Source organism: Panthera uncia, chromosome D4 (genome assembly GCF_023721935.1).
Source record: "Panthera uncia isolate 11264 chromosome D4, Puncia_PCG_1.0, whole genome shotgun sequence".
Taxonomy (NCBI): Eukaryota; Metazoa; Chordata; class Mammalia; order Carnivora; family Felidae; genus Panthera; species Panthera uncia.
In genome coordinates this window covers 1,683,716-1,696,980 of record NC_064807.1, presented here as the reverse complement: position 1 = coordinate 1,696,980, position 13,265 = coordinate 1,683,716, and the positions used below count along the sequence as shown (strand labels likewise).

The 13,265-nt window shown below is 45.1% G+C and overlaps 1 protein-coding gene across 1 annotated transcript in view; it reads right to left on the bottom strand.

The window, feature by feature from the left end:
• PTPDC1 (protein tyrosine phosphatase domain containing 1) overlaps nt 1–11,352 on the bottom strand; it is a 64,284-nt gene extending 52,932 nt beyond the window's left edge. Inside the window, exon 1 of the mRNA XM_049637927.1 lies at nt 11,246–11,352. The gene's annotated coding sequence lies outside the window, so the exon portion shown is untranslated. The remainder of the gene's footprint in view (nt 1–11,245) is intronic.
• Between the last annotated feature and the right edge of the window lie 1,913 nt (nt 11,353–13,265).

Below are 13,265 nucleotides of genomic sequence, written 5' to 3'. Positions count from 1 at the left end.
ATTCTTGAAGGGTGCAACCAACCAAAACTCACCCCAGGAAATACAGATAATATGAATAGCCCTACACCTGAAAAAGATTAAATCAGTGGTAAATCTTCCCCCAAAATGAAAACACCAAGCTCAGATGGTATTACTGGTGAATGTTACCAAACATTTAAGGAAGAAACAATACCACTTTTACAGTTTCTTCCAGAAATCAGAAGGGAGATCATCTTTCAACTTACATTTTGTAAGTCCAACATTACCTTTTATTCCAAAACTAGTAAATATATTACAAAAAAGAAAACTATAAACCAAGCTCTTTCAAGAATTTAGATATAAATATTAGCAAAATGAATCCAGCAAACTGACTATATAAAAAGGGTAATTGGGCGCCTGGGTGGCTCAGTCGGTTAAGCAGCCGACTTCGGCTCAGGTCATGATCTTGCGGTCCGTGAGTTCGAGCCCCGCGTCGGGCTCTGTGCTGACAGCTCAGAGCCTGGAGCCTGTTTCAGATTCTGTGTCTCCCTCTCTCTGACCCTCCCCCGTTCATGCTCTGTCTCTCTCTGTCTCAAAAATAAATAAACGTTAAAAAAAAAAAATTTTTTTTTAATAAAAAAAAAATAAAAAATAAAAAAAATAAAAAGGGTAATACATGGTAACATGGGGTTCATTCCAACAATGCAAGGCTGATTCAACACCTGTAAATCAATGTAATTCGTCATATTAATGGAATGAATGAAAAAAGATATGATTATATTAATATATGCAGGAGAAACAAAGTTCAACATCCATTCATGATAAAAACCCAAAAAAACTTAGAAGGGAACTCTCTTAATCTAATAAGACTATTTTTAAAAATCTCAGCTAACATCACACTAGTGAGATGTTAAGTTTCTCCCCAAGATCAGGAAGGAGGATGGTCCCTCTCACCACTTCTAATTCACCTTCATACTAAAAGTTTTAGCTAGTGTAATCACACAAGAAGAAGAGGTATACAAATTGGATAAAAAGAAAAATAAATAAAATAAAAAGAATAAAATAAATAAAATAAAATAAAAGAAAGAAGAAAATAAAAAGAATAAAAAAATAAAATAAAAAGAAATAAAGCTATCTTTATTCACAGACAACATACCTCTCTATCCAGAAACCCCAAAGAATCTACCAAATAACTCCTGTACATAATAAGTGAATTTAGCACAGCTGAAAGGGACATAATCAAGATAAAAAAGACACCTGCTTTCCTACATACCAGCAATGAACACTTGGAATTTGAATTATAAAAACTAATACACTTATAACAGCACCTCCCCACATGAAATCCTGAGGTATGGATGTAACAAAATATGTACAGGATCTGGGTACAGAAAACCAGAAATCACTGATCAAAGAAATCAAGGGAAATCTAAATAAAGGGAGAGATATTTCATGTTCTTGTATTTGGAAGATCCAATGTAGTAACGATGTCAGCAGATCGATGGTTTAATGCAACTCCTACTGAAATCCCAGCCAGCTTTTTGGAAACACACTCAAGTTTATTCTAATATTTATATGAACAAGTAAATGTGTTAGAATAGCCAATTTGATTCTGGAAAAGAGCAAAGTTGGAGGATTCACACTACCTGAATTCAAGACTAACTATAAACCGGTGAAAGAACCAACTCATGTTATGGAACATAACAGAGCCTGGAAACAAACCCACAGAAACAGTTTTTGACAAAGGTGCAAAGACCATTCAATAAAGAAAGAACAGCTTTTTCAACAAGTGATGCCAGATACTGGAGTACATATGCAACAAACTGAACCTCACACAGATATTAACTCAAAATGGATCACTGACCTACATGTAAAATGCAGACATTATAAAATTTCTAGAAGAAAGTGCAGGGGGGAATCTGCATGACCTTGGTTTTGGTGATGAGTTTTTAAGTATACCAGCAAAAGCAAATCTATGAAAGAAAAACTTTTAAGTTGAAATTAATTAAAATGAAAACCCTGAATTCTGTAAAAGCCACAGAGGATGAAAAGACGGACTGGGAGAAAGTACCTGCAAATCCCATGTCTGATGAAGGACACGCATCAAACACATACAAACAACTTTAAAGGTTGAATAAGAGGACAACTTTTTCTTTTTTTTTAAATGAGAGAGAGCATGTGCGAGCACGGGGGAGAGGGGCTGAGAGAGGGAAAGAGAGAACCCTAAGCAGACTTCATGCTGTGAGCGCAGAGCCTGATGTGGGGCTCAGTCCCACAACCCTGGGATCACGACCTGAGCTGAAATCAAGAGTGGGACACTCAACCGACCGAGCCACCCAAGCACTCCTAAAAACTGGCAAAATGAGAAAGGGAGGAGAGAGGGCAGGGGTGGGAGGACAGGTTCCCAGGATGACTGATAACTACTCTTTCCTGCTCATATGTTGGTTAATTGGAGATATTATAGATATTTACATATTGTATTTTTTTTAAATGTTTATTTTGGGGAGACAGAGAGACAGAGTGTAAGCAGGGGAGGGGCAGAGAGAGAGGGAGACCCAGAATCTGAAGCAGGCTCCAGGCCCCGAGCTGTCAGCACAGAGCCCGATGCCAAGCTCCAACCCACGAAGTGCAGGATCATGACCTGGGCTGAAGTCAGGTGCTTAACTGACTGAGCCACCCAGGCGCCCCACATGTTGCATTTTTATTTAAGAAAAAAATGAAAAGGCCATCAGGGTGTGTAAATTGTGGTTGCTGCAGAATTTTTCTTGTAGAAAAGAAACTGGTATGAATTTGAATACTTCTGAGTAAGAAATGGTTGAGCAAACTCTAGCATACATTTCTCACGGAACACAAGCCAGTTACATTCTCACCAAGTTATGTTTACATGCACTGAGCTGGAACTTGACTGCAATACGGCAGTAAGTTAAAAAATAAAAGCAAGTTGCAGAGTAATAGTTTGGGTTGAGTTACATTTGTGTGTTAAAAAAACTTCAAAATTATAGAAAAATGCATTTGTGAATTAGAAACATAAGGGAAAACTGGCGCCATATGTGTCAATCTGTTAATACCAGTTTTAAGAGATTTACATTTGGAGCAAAAAAGGGAGCATTTGTCCTATTTATTCCCTTTATACACTTCTGTATTGTTTGAGCTTTATTTTGAAGTTAAAAATAAAACCTTTATATTATACTTTTTAGTTTCTACCGAAAGAAAAAAAAATGGGCAAAAGATGTGAACAGGCACCTCACCAAAGACAGATGAAAATAAAGCGTATGAGAAGATGCTTCGTATAGGGAAGTGCAACTTAACACCACAATGATATACCACTCTATGTCAGAACAGCAAAACACAGAAACACAAGAAAACCTAGCAATGTCAACTGCTGGCACAAATGGGGGGCAAGAGGAAGCCTCTTTCACCACTGGTGGGAGAGAGGGCAACGGTACAGCCATGCAGAAGGCAGTGTGGCGGTCTCTCAGCCAGCTCAACACAGCCCTAGAGTAAGACCCGGAAACTGTTCTCAGCTATTTACCCAACTAATTTGAAAACACATCCACTCAAAAACACATATGTGAATCTTCACGATGGCTTCACTTGTAATCGCCAATATCTGGAAATGACCCACCTGTCACAAAACCTACTAGACCACTGTTCTGTGATTAAAGGGAAAGGATCATTATTCTATGCAACAACGTGGATAAATTTTACATGTAGCACGCTAAGCAAAAGAATCCAATGTAAGATTACACTGTAAGATTCCATTTATATGACTTTCTGGAAAAGAGACAAAACAGTCTTTGCAAGACGTCTGAAAAGGGCAGAGGGGTGACCAAGTAAAGCACAAATTTTTAGGGCCATGAAACTATTCTGTCTAGTACTACAGTGATGGATACATATGTTATCCATTTGTCAGCCCTCCCAGAACTATTTTATAGCACAAAGAATAAACTTTATGCAATATTTTAAAATGCAAACTAAAAAAAATCAACTAGGAGGGTGTAGAGTGGGGAACCCCAGCAGGGAATGCAGACAAAAGAATTTAATTGTATTACAAATGTGTGAATAACTTCACCGGGGAGGAGGAGGGGGGATGGCAGAAAGGGACCTGAGTAACTCTGGAAATGACCGGAGACTGAAAGTCAAAAGGAACCATACACTCCACTGTAGCTGGAAATGCGACTTCTCAGGGAGGGGCTGGTTAACAATCTTGATACTCCTGCACACGTATCCTGGAATGGAGAAATTAAGTAGAAACATGGTGAATGGCAGAAGCCGGGTCTCTCGCTGTCGAAGATGGAGGGTACAGGTAACAAGTAAGCACCGGGGAAAAGGCCAGAATGAACTGGGTGGGGGGTTCTGAATTAGAGTCTGAGGCATCAGCCGGAACTCCTATTTAGCTTAATACAGAAACCGATGACTCAAAGTGGAAATATTACCGAGATGTGTGCACACACAGGTAAGTAAATATCCACATATTTATCTCCTAGCTCTGCTCACTCACGGGACCTAAAAGCAAGGACACCCCAGTAGCGATGAGCACATCAGAGCAAATCCTGGCTTTTAACACCAGGATCCAGGGATCCTTGTTGAAATGGCTGATTTTAGGGCTGGAACAGGGAATACACTAGATGAATCTGAAGCATCCTGTAGTGCTGGAAAGTAGGCAAGTGCTCCAAACACAAACAGAAACCACCGGAAAGAGCTCTCAATGGTAAAGTTGGAACAATTTGAGCAACAAATAAATACTGCACTTTTCAGTTGTATCTACCTGGGAACAGAAACCTCTGACATGCTCAATAATACAAAATTGTGTCACCGTGCAGGTATATTTTTCCCAAAGTCGGAAGGCAGGGGGACAAACCAGAGTATGCCTTAGAGGGGAAGACGCCAGAATGCTTAGGGAGTCACACGAACAACAGTCCAATTCAATATAGTAAATATCTGAGCCCCTACGAGGTGCCAAGAGCTCTGAGAACATGGGGGAGTACAAAGACCAAATAGTTCCTGAGGTGCGTGGCCCGAGGGACGGCTCAGGACACCCTCATAGGCTGAGTTGGAGTCAACATCTGGCACCAAGTAAGTGATTAATATATGTTACGAGCTCTTCCCCAAATGCCCAATGCAACAGGACTCACTCTACTGAAACCAGTAAATTTCACCACTTATGTGACAAAAGGATATTACTTCCATTCTATATTGTTATAATCAACTAGAGAAATTAGCGTTTTAGAAGTACAGAACTTAAAAGTCTAAAACTTAACATGCAGAAAAACTGTTCAGTTTTCTTTCTGTCTGCATGAATGGGGGAGTCCTGTACTTTGACTCAAGGAGGCCACCAATGATCCAAGTAATAGGCAATTAGAAAATAAGACTTTGGACAGCACAAACTGAAAAGCAGAAATACTCCACGATCACTTTATAGAACTTTAGACCATTAAGGGCATGAACACTTTAAAATCCCACACATAATTAACATTCTGTTTCTCTGTTTTGAGATATGGAATGGCTGCATCAGAGGGAAGAGAAGAAAATTATCCGGATGAGAATGCTTTCCCACAGGTACCAGGAAACACACACAACTGACCACCGAGAGGAGAAAGCCTCCCCAAAGTCCCTGCTTATCACCTCTGCTCCCAAGGAGCTTTTGCTGAAAGAAAACAGTTGATTCTGTACAGCTTTATACTCACAAAATTAAACACAGGCTAAGCTGGATGCGTGCTAGGACCTTTGCAAAACAGGCTTATGGAAGGCGTGTGGACACGAGTCAGCTCGGGGCGGAGACCAGGAGCTCAGCCACGGGGGCCAGCAGGGGAGGGCACGGCGTGACGCCAGTGTTCACAGGGCACGGTGACGGTGAGCGTGTTCAGGTGGGCCTATGACATGAAGCGAGAAGCCCGAGATGTGTTCAAGACACGACAGCACTGACGGCGGTGAGCACAGGAGGCCCGCGGGTCGGGAGGGACCGTGGCAGGGGACGGCCTGGCCTGCAGGGACAGAACTGCAGGACAGCACTTCCGGGCCATACGGACACGCAGAGAGCTGGCTGGAAATGGAAAGGCTTTCCCACTAAACAAAGTCAAACACAACAACTGTACACACAGTGCGTCCACACAGGCGGAGAGAAAGCGCTTGAGAGACACCAGGTGGCTGACTTCCCCTGACACGCTCCCACAGCTTCCGTTATTACTCGCAGTACATATTCAGCCACTCTTGAGTCCTTACTCAGGTGGCCACCACAGACTTGAAACGCTAGCTCACCAGGCCCTTCCCTAAAGATTCCTGAGGAGCCAGAGGTCTGAAGACGTCCGGAGAGGTCACAGTCTGGAAAAAAGAGTGGACAAAAGGTGTTGACCTTAGAATAAGTGCCTCCATTCACGGAACACCCAGAGTAGAAAGCACACACTACGCGCGCTCGCAGGAGATGCAGCGTCCAGCGCTCACGGGACAGCTGGCCTTGTCTACCACCATCCCGAGTAAATCCACCGCAGATCAACAAAGGCGAACGCAGCTAATACGATACTAACGCTGCTGGAGTTGCAAGGCTGTTTTTCGTTTTGGCTTATCAGTATTTTCTAAATTTTTATGCTCAGTGATGTTTTACTTTTATAGGAATACAATTCCACTTTCAAAAGATCCTATAGTTGTAATGGTTACTATTACATTACACACAGCCTTAGTTACTTTCGTGCTACATGTTACAATATATTCCTGCCATTGTTTCTAATATCTGCTATAAATTTAATCTGTGGCCTGGGTCAATTTATACATAGTTTCTCATTGGGGGATAAAGACAAAACTACTGTATATTTCAAAACAGCCACAATTTAATAGTCAAATATATTTGCCCATCAGTGATAGACACAACAAAATTGCTACCAAGTTTGAGGTAATATACAAAACGCTAGACAGAATTTTTAAATTGGGCCATTTTCTTTGGGACACAAAAATTTTAAACTTGAATATCTATTACTCAACTCAACATATTTTCAGTCAGCCATCTCCCCTTTCCCTACAATTCTGAGGAAAAGTTCCAGCATGTGATTTTACTTTTCCATACTGACCCTAATCCGCTCAAGTCTACTCTTCATGCTCTGCCTCTAGCAAATAAAGTAAAAAATAAACATTCTAAAGGATTGGCTGACAAAGTTTGAAAAGAAGAGAACTGAAGGTGCTACCTGTCACCAATAGGATAAATCTTCCTTCAGAGACCTCTTCCGACAGAGACCCCTCCGGTGGGCAGTAAGGCTGAGAGGCCAGGGTTAGGGAAGGAAAGGAGCGGATAATTGATTTTGTTCCTGGACAGGCAGTTTGGGTTTCCAAATTTATCCTGTAGACCAATTCAATAAATGGATTCTTCTGGTCCTTATTCTAGCAATAAAACACCTGCTTAAAAAGAACTAGAATTGGGGCACCTGGGTGCCTCACTCAGTTAAGCGTCCAACTTTTTGTTTCGGCTCAGGTCATGATCTCACGGTTTGTGAGTTCGAGCCCTGCATCCGGCTCTGCACTAACCGTGCACAGCCTGCTTGGGATTCTCTCTCTCTCTCTCTGCCCCTACCCTGCTTGCTCACTCTCATTCTCTCAAAATTAATTAACTTAAAAGGATTTTTTTTGATGAAATAAAGTCTTGAGTTCACATATAGGGCCAAACATCTTTCCTTCTGAAGGGTAGAACGCCACAAATTACTACACCGACCGTGCAGAAAAAAATGGTGTTGCTTGAACTATAGTGAAAAGAAATGACTCCCAGACCAAAAAGACTTTTACTTCCCTCAAGAAACTATTAGCGGGCTTTCTCCTAGCTGGTCTCCACCTACGGTGGCCGGCTCCTATGCTCATAAGCAGGACAGCACTCAGACGCAAAGGTCTGATCCAGAGACTGACAGGTGTTGGTGCCCACAGAGAAAGAACAAAGGGCAGAAGTGCTCTTTCATAGCAACTACAAGGAGGCTAGCTGATGGCCTGGGGGCGGGGGGGGGGGGACCTGCCAATCAAGAGGTTAAGGACTAGGCACTAAGCATCCAACTCTTGATTTCAACTTGTTCATGATCCCAGGGTCATGGATGTCGGGCTCTGCGCTGAGCATGGAGCCTGCTTAAGGTTCTCTCTCTCTCCCTCTGCCCTTCTCCCTCTGTTCATTCTCTAAAATAAAAAACAAAACAAAACAAAAAAACGATCATGGACTAAAATCATAAGGTTTACCACCAAGAGGACAACTGTTAGGTTTTAAACCATGGCAAAAAAGTTATGTCCAAATACTTAACTAGACAGCCCAGGAAACATGACTAATAACGAACTGAGAAAATGATAAGCAGAATGCCTGTTAATATTTCTGTTAGTTTTTTTCATGCAAGTGTAAGTAGTTAGGGAGTTTCAGATTTTCATCATCGTAACTGGTCACTTGCAAAAGTCAGTTTCCTTAAAAATCCAATTTGTTCAATTTGCTGTCATCAGATCTATTGCTGTTTGATCAACTAGAAAAATAAAAACATGTACCTTATAAACGATGGCTAAGGTCATGGGTTAGTTGTTCTCTCAGACACCTGTTTAATGGTCAGTCCACACTCACTGTTCGTGTTAAAAGTCTCATGGGCTTGAGGATCAGTACATTTTCGAGATCATGCAGAAAGATTTATGGGGACACAATTTTCTACAAAACTAGGTGCCCATACTAATTGCCATTAAAGGGAATGGTTTCCAAGAAAAAATACGATTATAACTTCTTGTAAGTTAAGCCAAAGAACTGTCAAAGCACTGACATTTTTACGGAACAAATTTAAGTTACATCTCTTGGATCAACTGTGAAAAGTATTTCAGACCTGTGAAATCTTCAACTGTGCTCGTTTATTTTCTTGAAGTTTCCTATTTTCTAACACACAATGTACTTTTAATTGAGACTTTAGGAGTTTAAGAGAATTTCCCAACCACTATTTTGTTACAAATTAAACTCAGTGAGAAACACATTTCCTCATCATGCTAACATTCAGAGACTTTGTAGTTGTACTGTTCATTTATCACAATCTGTACTTACCTTTGTTTTTTTATTTGCTTGTATTTTTTTTCCCATATAATTTCTGTAAGATCAGGGACCCTGTCTGCCTTCCTCACTGGTATATCCCCTCCACCTAACACAAAGCCTGGCACCAATAATTGTTCATAAATATTTACTGAATTAACAAATGGATGATTTTAGTCATAGAAAGGAAAGCATGATTAGGAGCTAAATAAATAGCCCATGCCTGCAGATCTCTCAAAAATATTTAAAAGGTGGCTCATTGTTATTTTTTTAAATGTCTTTATTTCATTTTTGAGAGAGAAGGAGCACGACTTGGAGAGGGGCAGAGAGAGAGAGGAAGACACAGAATCCGAAGCAGGCTCCAGGCTCCAAGCTGTCAGCACAGAGCCCGACGCAGGGCTCGAACCCACGAACCATGAGACCATGACCTGAGCCGAAGTCGGATGCTTAACAGACTGAGTCACCCGGTCGCCCCATGGCTCATTATTACTCTTATCGATTTTTTTTTTATGCCTTGCATGCAGTAGGTCCTCAAAAATAAATTGCATCTTTTTTGGAAATGAAAATGACCTGGAATATTACAGCAGTATGGGAACGCACTAATCTCTAAAAACAGGGAAGGTGAAAGAGAACAGGACAAAACTGGTTGTGCTTAGTACTCTACCAGGCCCTTCCATATGCTGTCCCAAATAAAACCCTGGAGGCACTGTCCCCATCTTAAAGATGAGCAAAGTGAGACTCAGCCAGGAAGTCACGGGCCCAAGGTCAGGAAAGTGTTAGAACTGGGGTTAAAATATGAGTTCTTGCTTAAACCAAAACCCATTGTATTTTCTCTACCCTAAGTTGCCTCCACGGGAACCAAAAAATACTCCATTTTTTTCAGTAACAACACATTAAGTGCACTAAATGACACAGTCAATATTTTGCAAAGTGGGGCGCCTCGGTGGCTCAGTTGGTTGAGCGTCCGACTTCAGCTCAGGTCATGATCTTGCAGTCTGTGAGTTCAAGCCCCACGTCGGGCTCTGCGCTGACAGCTCGGAGCCTGGAGCCCGCTTCGGATTCTGTGTCTCCCTCTCTTTCTGCCCCTCCCCTGCTCATGCTCTCTCTCTGTCTCAAAAATAAATAAAAACTTAAAAAAATATATTTTGCAAAGAAATGTTTTGATTATTCAACTTACATATTTTAGAACAGGAGATGTATGAGTAAACTAAAAAAAATCAAATGTATCTTTAGGTGAGGCCGAAATGTATCTTTAGGTGAGAAAGAACGGATAAAGTCACCAGCAAAGAAACATTCCAACGTACACGTTCTCACACCCACCGTGCTGCTTATTTTAAAGCTAAAGAAAATCTTCAGATGTTGAGGCGGTTTTAGTCGGAAAAAGGATGAGATGTGCCTTTAAGAGAACTGTGATTTAAGGTTTGTCCTCAGGATAATTTCCAGACTTCCAAGTGGAATTTTGAAGTGCAAGCCCCTTCTCTCCGAAGATTTTCCTAAATGCTGGGACCCTGAACAATCTATCCGAGGAGCACCGGGGAGACTTCATCATCACTAGGGGATTCGGCAGGGTGTGGAAGTGATTCTGCCACACTGGTTGCACTGGGGGAAACTGTGCTTCTCAGACCCCTTTTCATAGCGTCCAATGTTACCTTTAAAGTAACTGTCGTGGGCCTGAATTTTTTTTATGAGGGTCAGAGGAGCACAGGAGGGAGCGCTACACTGGAAAGAAGGAGAGAAGGGAGGACAAGGCACCTTCCCAGACCGCGCGGACCAGGCAGGGCGCCAGGCCCGGTCAGCAGCTGGTCCCCGCCGAAGCCCGGGGTGCAGCCCCTGAAGATGGCCCGGGACCCGGGGCACCTGGGGCACCGCAACTGGGGGACCCGCACCTGGAGGCACCTGCACCTGACCGGGAGAACCAGACCAGGGAGCACCCGCACCAGGGGGCGTCCCAGACGCCGGCGGGACACCTGCACCTGGGAGGCACCCGCACCTGGGGGCGCCCGCACCAGCAGGCGGGAGGCGGCGCGGTCCCAAGTCGCCGGCGGCGGGGTCGCGCCCAGGGGCCTCGGGACCGCCGTGGCGGGCGCGGGCTTCCATCCCAGCCTCGGCCTCCCCGCGCGGACGGCGGAACGACCCCCGCCCCCCGCCCGGTCCCCACTCTCCTCACGCGCTTCCCACAAACGGCCGACGCGTCGGGATCCGGGCTGCGGCAGCGCAGCGCCGACCTCCGCCTCTGGAGGAGACGCGCCAGGCCTGCCGCCCGCCCGCACTCACCGCGCCGCCTGCGCCCGCCAAGGACGCCGCCGCAGCCGCCCGGCAGCTTCCGCCCGGCGCCACACAACCGCCGGCGCCCACCTCGGCCGCGGCCGGCGCAGGCGCTCTGGGCCGCTCCCGGGCCGCGCGCGCCGCCTCGCCCCCGCCGCCGACGCACGTGACGCGCGCCGGCCAATGGCAGCCCGAGGCGGCCTGGGATGCGGCGGCGGAACGCGGGAAGGCCGCGGGATGCCGCCTCCCGGCCAGACTCGGAGGTCGGCGGCAGCGGGAAGGGAAGGCAGGGCCCGGGTTCGGCCAGCCTGTGCCCGCGGGACGGGGAGCCGGAACCTGGGCCCCGCCCCCGAGCTACCCCGCCCCGACGGCCGCGACTGGCCCACGAGTGTCCCAAGGGGCCCGCACCTGCTCCCCCAGCGCGCGGCGGATGGGGTTCGCCTGCGTGTAGCAGAACCCCCAAATCCCAACACCCCGAGCCTTATCGCAAGGCTGCCTCCCCTCCAAGAGCAAGGGGAGCTCGGGACCCCGGGGGCCCAGGCTCTCTGCGCTCTGGCCTCACGGCTTGGCTTCCGACCGCAAATCTGGGGGAGCTCCGGCAGTCACCTCCTTAATTTAGGACGGGCCTTCCAGAAGCCCCTTCCAACAGCCTCTACCCACATCTTACACACTTAACCTTAGCAGCTCACCCAGCTGGGAAATGGAGTCTCAGCACGTTTCTGCCCGCGGTGAAATCTCCTTCCAAAAAAGAGGGAAAGAATGCTACGTCCTGGTGGGTGGGTGGGTGTTGTGTGTGTTGTGTGTGTTGTGTGTGTTGAAACCAGTGCAGGTGGTCCTATATCACACAGTTCCTTAGAAATAAGTCCTCCTGGATGTGAACAACTTACTAGGCGAATACATGCTCTGTGGCTGACCTTGTGCTGGATGCTTGCATACATCTTCCCATTTAATTCTCAACAACCCTGCGAGGTAGGCATGATCACCTCCGCACCACCGCTGATCAGGGATGGCAAACTAGAACGCAGATGGCTTTTCCGTACACCAGATGATCTGGTGTGGGCGGCTCTACAGTGCTACAAACACATGGGCCCAAGTAATATAAGTCTGTGTTGTTAAATCAACAAGGCCACCCAGCTCTGACAAGGTCACTCCTCTCTGCAGCTCAGGAAGCAGGCCTCACATAATACACCAACGTAAAGATATTACCGTGCCAAAACAATATAGTGAGATTGTAAAAGGAAACGTTTTTGATGAACAGTAGAGTCTAAAAGAGAGTTGAGAAACTTGAACTTGATTTTCCTCAAGTTTGTCCAAGGGAGAAGAGTGCCCACACTATGGTTTATTAATAAGTAACCGGACTGGTTTAAAGGCCTCTCCAGGAGCACCTGAGTGGCTCAGTGGGTTGAGTGTCTGACTCTTGATTTCATCTCAGGTATGATCCCAGGGTTGTGGGATTGAGCCCTGCATCAGGCTCCGCACTGAATGTGGAACCTGATTAAGATTTCCTCTCTCTCTCTCTCTCTCTCTTTCTCTTTCTCTCTCTCTCCCTCTCTCTAAAATAAATATACAAATAAATACCTCTCAAATATTGTTGCTGCATTAAACTTTGACAATTAGTGGGGAAAGTTAGACATTGATCTGCCTGTAGGGAGCCCACAGTCTATGGGGAGAAAGACCAGAACACAATCTGAACTCATCAGGACAACCCTGGGTGGTGTAGGAACATGTGAGAAGGGTATCCAATCTGGAGGGGAGGCGAGGAAGAAGTAGGGAGTCATCAGAGAAGGCCTCAAGAGATAATTGAATGGGGGTCTTGAAAATTGAACTGGAGAGGACCAAGCTAAGTGTAGGGAATAGCAGTACAAAAGTATGTAGGGCAAAAGGGTGTCGCTTATGTGACCGCTGGGTTTGAAGAGAGGACTAAAAGAACATAATAATTACGTGGTGCCCTGCTGTGACAGGTCATGTATGCACGTAACTGGTCATGTATGCACGTAAGGACTTCACATCCCTATGGCCACTTGCAGCC